The sequence below is a fragment of the Moschus berezovskii genome, chromosome 23 (assembly GCF_049115385.1).
Source record: "Moschus berezovskii isolate FMDL1 chromosome 23, NW_MosBer_1.0, whole genome shotgun sequence".
NCBI lineage: Eukaryota > Metazoa > Chordata > Mammalia > Artiodactyla > Moschidae > Moschus > Moschus berezovskii.
In genome coordinates this window covers 36,336,849-36,343,572 of record NC_142482.1, presented here as the reverse complement: position 1 = coordinate 36,343,572, position 6,724 = coordinate 36,336,849, and positions in this window count along the sequence as shown.

Sequence of the window (6,724 nt, the reverse complement as noted above, 5' to 3'; positions counted from 1 at the left end):
GGGGATGGTCTTGATCACTGCCTCTTGTCCAGTGTCACGAACCTCCGTCCATAGTTCATCAGACACTCTATCAGATCTAATCCCTTGAATTTCTCACTTCCACTTTATAGTCGTAAGGGATTTGATTAAGTTCATACCTGAATGGTCTAGTGGTTTTCCCCATTTTCTTCAATTTAAGTCTGAATTTGGCAATAAGGAGTTCATGATCTGAGCCACAGTCAGCTCCTAGTCTTGTTTTTGGTGACTGTATAGAGCTTCGCCATCTTTAGCTGCAAAAAATATAATCAATCTGATTTCGGTATTGACCATCTGGTGATGTCCATGTGTAGAGTCTTCTCTTGTGTTGTTGGAAGAAGGTGTTTGCTGTGACCAGTGCATTCTCTTGTCAAAACTCTGTTAGCCTTTGCCCTGCTTCATTCTGTACTCCAAGGCCAAATTTGCCTGTTACTCCAGGTGTTCCTTGGTTTCCTACTTTTGCATTCCAGTCCCCTATAATGAAAAGGACATCTTTTTTGGGTGTTTAGAAGGTCTTGCAGATCTTCATAGAACCGTTTAACTTCAGCTTCTTCAGCATCATTGGTCGGGGCGTAGACTTGGATTACTGTGATATCGAATGGTTGCCTTGGAGACGAACAGCGATCATTCTGTCATTTTTGAGATAGTATCCAAGTACTGTATTTCTGACTTTTGTTGACTATGATGGCTACTCCATTTCTTCTAAGGTATTCTTGGAGAAGGCAATGGCAAACCACTCCAGTATTCTTGCCTAGAAAATCCCATGGACGGAGGAGCCTGGTAGGCTGCAGTCCATGGGGTCACTACGAGTCAGACACGACAGAGCGACTTCACTTTCACTTTTCACTTTCACACATTGGAGAAGGAAATGGCAACCCACTCCAGTGTTCTTGCCTGGAGAATCCCAGGGACGGGGGAGCCTGGTGGGCTGCCGTCTGTGGGGTCGTGCAGAGTCGGACACGACTGAAGCAACTTAGCAGCAGCAGCAGCAGGGATAATATATTAGTCCATAGCTTGTTCCAGAAGGAATTGAAGCATCATAAGGACTTCTAAACATGGGAAACAGAGGAATAAATTATTTTCAAAAAAAATATATATATAAGGTATTCTTGCCCACAGTAGTAGATATAATGGTCATCTGAGTTAAATTCACCCATTGCAGTCCATTTTAGTTCGCTGATTCCTAAAATGTCGATGTTCACTCTTGCCATCTCCTGTTTGACCACTTCCAATTTGTCTTGATTCATGGACCTAACATTCCAGTCCTATGCAATATTGCTCTTTACAGCATTGGACTTTACTTCCATCACCAGTCAAATCAACAACTGGGTGTTGTTTTTGCTTTGGCTCCATCTCTTCATTCTTTTTGGAGTTAGTTCTCCACTGTCTCCAGTTGCATAGTGGGCACCTGGGGAGTTCATCTTTCAGTGTCCTTTTTTTTTAACTTTTCATACTGTTCATAGGGTTCTCAAGAATACTGAAGTGGTTTGCCATTCCCTTCTCCAGTGGACAACGTTTTGTCAGAACGCTCCTCCATGACCTGTCCGTCTTGGGTGGCCCTACATGGCATGGCTCATAGTTTCATTGAGTTAGACAAAGGTGTGGTCCATGTGATCTGGTTGGTGGTTGTGGTTTTCAGTCTGAGCTTCTCTTCAGATTTGATTAATTTGTTTGAGAAGCTCATGAAACTCAGGAAAACATTTTACTTACTAGAAAACTGGTTTATTACAAAAGGATAAAACTCAGGAGCAGCCAGATGGAAGAGATGCAGAAAGCAAAACATGTGGCAAGAGGCACGCGGCTTCCACGCCTTCTCTAGGCATACTACTCTCCCACATCTCCACATTTCTACCAACCTGGAAGCCCTCTGAACCCAGGTCTTTTGTTTTTGTGTTTGTAGAGACTTCATTACATTACATGGCATGCTTGATTAAATCACTGGCCATTGTGATTGGACTCAGTCTCCAGTCCCTTTCCTCTCCCTAAATGTTGGAAATCTGTGGTTGAAAGTTCAACCTCCAATCATGGGGTTGGTCCCCTGACAACCCACTCCCACTCTTAGATACTTATCAGAAGTCATCTTATTAGTATAAACTCAGGTGTAGTTTGGAGAAGGCAATGGCAAGCCACTCCAGTACTCTTGCCTAGAAAATCCCATGGATGGAGGAGCCTGGTAGGCTGCAGTCCGTGGGATTGCTAAGGGTCGGACACGACTGAGCGACTTCACTTTCACTTTTCACTTTCACACATTGGAGAAGGAAATGGCAACCCACTCCAGTGTTCTTGCCTGGAGAATCCCAGGGATGGGGGAGCCTGGTGGGCTTCCATCTAAGGGGTCGCACAGAGTCGGACACGACTGAAGTGACTCAACAGCAGCAGCAGGTGTAGTTAAAAGAGTTTTGGGATGGCTATCACAAGTCATTTTTATTCCTATCACTTAGGAAATTGAAGGGATTTTGGGGAGCTCTGTGCCAATATAGACTTATTACAAATCACATAATTATAGCAGAATTTTCCAAAGAATGTTCAGAATTGGAACCCTAGTTCCAATGAAAATGATGGATCTGTGAAATATGTATTTGGGAAATACTTCAAGAAATTTAAGTAGGATTCATTTCTGCAGGATCTCAGAGGCTTTATTTATTTTAATTAATTTTTATTGGAGTATAGTTGCTTTCAATGTTGTATTAGTTTCTAGTGTACAGCAAGGTAAATCAGCAATAGATATACATATATCCTCTCTTTTGGATTTCTTTCCCTTTTAAGTTACCACTGAGCAATGAATAGGGTTCCCTGAGCTATACAGTAGGTTCTGTGTCACAGGATTTAATAAGCCAGTATCCTTTGTGAATCTTTAAGGAAGGGTATGTCAGAGGCATCAGTGAAGCCCTACCACAAGGAAGGGTGTGTGTGCGTATGTGCTCAGTTGTGTCTGACTCTTTGTGACCCCATGGACTGTAGCCCACCAGGCTCCTCTGTCTATGGGATTTTCATAGCAAGAATACTGGAGTGAGTTGCCATTTCTTCCTTTAGGGGGTCTTCCTGACCCACGGATTGAAAGCTCATCTCTGGTATCTCCTGCATTGGCAGGCATATTTTATTTACTACTGAGCCACCTGGGAAACCCAAGAAAGGGTATAGCTCATAACATTTTCCACCCTATTTGATCACAGAGCTTGTTTTCTTGTGAATTGTCTTTCTAGGTTACTGAGTTACACAGAATGTATTTTTTAGGCTCCTTCAAATGAAAGAAGTTGCTCTAATGCCACTCTGTGAAGTTGATTGATGGGAAGATATTCTGGGCCAGACTGGGTGTTGAGGCGCCTGAAAGTTTACATTTTGGATGGTTGTCTTTTCCAAATTAGTATTTATTTGCTCACAGTGTTCTGCTTCTGTGTTCGCCTTCAGGGGCTCAATACTGCCCCCTAGTGGGTCCAGTCAGAGCCTAAATTTTCTGTGCCATTGTCCTAAACTTGGGAAATGAACTTGGCAGTTTCTAAAAAAATAAAAGAAAAAACCCATCTTTTCAAGTTACAAAAAAAGATACTTCTGTTATGATACCTCATATCACTTAAAAAAACCTTTATGACACAATAATAATATGTGTTTGTATTAGAATGAGAAAATTTAAGGTAAGTAAAATAAAGAAAATAAAAATAATCTACAATCTTACCTCAAGGGTTAACACTTATCATTCTAACATGTACGTCCATGCAGTCTTTTTTTTAAATCTACATGAATTCATACTTCCCCTGATCCTAAACTAAAAATATATTTTTTCCAGACTTTTTCTTGTATGCCCATTTTACTTGAACTTCCGTTAAGAACCTGCTCCTTGAGTACTTTTGGTCCTTTTGAAGGAAGCAGGAGAAGAGAGGGGGTGAAAAATTTAAACATTTAAAGGGGTAATTCAGGGGCTAAGTGACCCACTATGTTTTATGGGTGATTGCAACAGTGTCTTCCAAGAGGGACATATACACTTTAATGGCACCAAATAACAACCCTTCCTGGCTGCTGCTGTACTACAATAATATAATAATACAATATTATATAAACATATAAACAACATCTAAGGCTGCTATAATACAGTACACATAAACCTAGTGTCTTAAACAACATGGATTTGTTATCTTACAGTCTGGGTTGAGAAGTCAAAATCAGTTTCATAGGGCTAAATCAGTTTCGTGGGGCTGTTCCTTCTGGGGGTTCTGTGGGGAAAATAGTCTGTTTCCTTGCCTTTCTGCAGCTTCTCAAGATCCCTTGCATTCCTCAGCTCGTGGTCCTTTTTCTCCTAACACATCAAACTCTGACTCCTATTATCATATCTGCTACTACTAACTCTGATCCTCCTGCTTCTCTACTGTGAGGACCTTTGTGATGACACTGGGCCAACCAGGAGACTCTCCCCATCAGGACACATAACTTCATCACACCGGCACGGTCCCTCTCACCATGAAAGGTCACGTTTTGACAAACCCTTCTGGGGATTAGGGTGTGGACAACTTTGGGAGGGCCATTCATTATTCAGTCTGAATACGTTTCTTCTCTTTCTGCTCCCCCGCCTCCCCGGTCCTCCTCACTTCCCCTCCTCCTTCTTCTTCCTCTTCTTTGTTTTTGAGAATTTAAGGTGAGAATTAGGTGTTCGTTTTCTGGAAATCATGGTCTCTAAGGGCCAATTAATCTGGTCAATATAAGAGCTTGTCAGATTGCAGCACAAAGTCAAATAAAGCCCACTTGGATCACCTGCCTTGGCTGAGAGCTGCACTTCTGGGACTGACACAATGGTCTCTGGCCATTTACTGCACTGGGGGATGATGGGGCATTTCTGGCAGGGCCCAGAGCTGGCTGCCATGAGCTGTTGTGTCCCATCCTTTCCTCCGAGTGTTCCCTCCACTCCTCTGGCTTAGCTGTGTGCCCCCTTTGAAGTTCTGTAGCAGTTGTTGTCTATAAATAGGGCATGCCCAGCCCCATCAGAGTTCTCAGATGAAGGGCAGGGCTCACTTACAAAGCATTGAAAGCGCGGGATGGTGTAGGGAGAGAGCCTGCTTTCGTGCTTCTTCTCCAACCTCTCCTCAACCCTCCCACCTCCAATTTCATGTAAAAAATACATGAAGGCCCCAGAGAGAATAATCAAAGCTCTGTCACACGTGGCAGACTTTCTTGCTTCCCTTCAACAAGAAGGAAGAAGAAAGAAATGAGCTTCTGGATAAAAGCCCAGGAGCCCATATCAGTTCGGACGTGCCCCAGCATCAGCACCTCCTGGAGGTCTTCCGGTTGTAACACCAAAGATGACTACATTATCTGACTGTAAGATTCTAGGTTATCTCATCCTATACTCATGACCGTCCCTGGATTGGGGGTATGAGTTTCCATCTCTCAGATGGAGAGCTTTCCCTCAATTTCTCACTTTTAGGAACACAAAAGAAATGGTAATATTCGAACTTGTGTGGGCAGAGTTTGATGTTTATTCCCAAGTACCTCTCACTTCTCTCTGCCGGCTCTGAGCACCTGTCATGGGGTTGGTGCCTTGTCAGCAGAATGCATATACCAGTTACAGCCGAGAAAGCACATTTGGGTGTGTGATCCACCGACTTGGTTCTCAGGCTTGACTCCATATTCATTAGCTGTGACTTTAAAAGAGCTACTCGATTTTTCCAAGGTCACGATAAATGGGTGCAGTAGCCTATATGGCTATAATAAGCCTTACTGGAAGCCTCTTCCTGGCATGGTGGCCCCAGGTAGCTGGACTTCTCAGGGACTGGCTGAGAGTTCTAAATGTAAGTCCAAGTGTACCAGCCTACATTGCAAAACTGTATTGTGACTTAGCCTTGGAGTCAGGTGGCGTCATCTCCAGTGACAACCATTGGTTATAATCACAAGTCTGTCTGGGTTCAAGAGGGAGACATATATCTCCTTCCAATGAGATCATTGATAAAGACTATTTTTAAAGACACTGCCACACTATCCATTTTCACAAACAGACATCTGAATGGTTTTCTTTAGATATAGTAATAGCTCTAAGTCTTACTGAGCAATTTGATCCATTATTGGTTATTTTCACTGTTTAATTCTGAAGGCAATCTTACTTTTAGGTTTTTGTAGTTCCCCTCATTTTCCTGTGGGGCTTCCCTTGTAACTTAGTTGGTAAAGAATCTGCCTGTAGTGCAAGAGACCCGGGTTCGATTCCTGGGTTGGGAAGATCCCCTGAAGAAGGAAATGGCAACCCACTCCAGTATTCTTGCTGGGGTATCCATGGACAGAGGAGCTTGGAACACTACAGTCCATGGGGCCCCCAAGAGTCGGACATGACTTAGCAACTAAACCACCACCAACTCATTTTCAGCACCGATGTTGTCCCTCATATCAGGTATCAGACTCGGCTACTTTATCAGCTGTGCAACATTTGCCAGAGAAGGAGAAAACGTTTCTTCCATTTTCAAAACAATTTTCTCTAGGATATAGAATTTGACAGTATCATGACATTCTGCTGCTAAAGCAAGCATTCTACTGGGCTGCAGAAATTTATGACTTGTATGTCACTCATTCTTTTAAAACAAAATATGAGATATACTTTAGACATCTCTGCTGGGCTCCTGACTCAGATATTAATAGTAACATGGTATCAAACTAGAAAAAAAATTAATTGCTTTTGTATTGTGGCTCCCTGCTGGTATGATTTATTTTAAATTCTGCTGATCCCAGGGAGAAG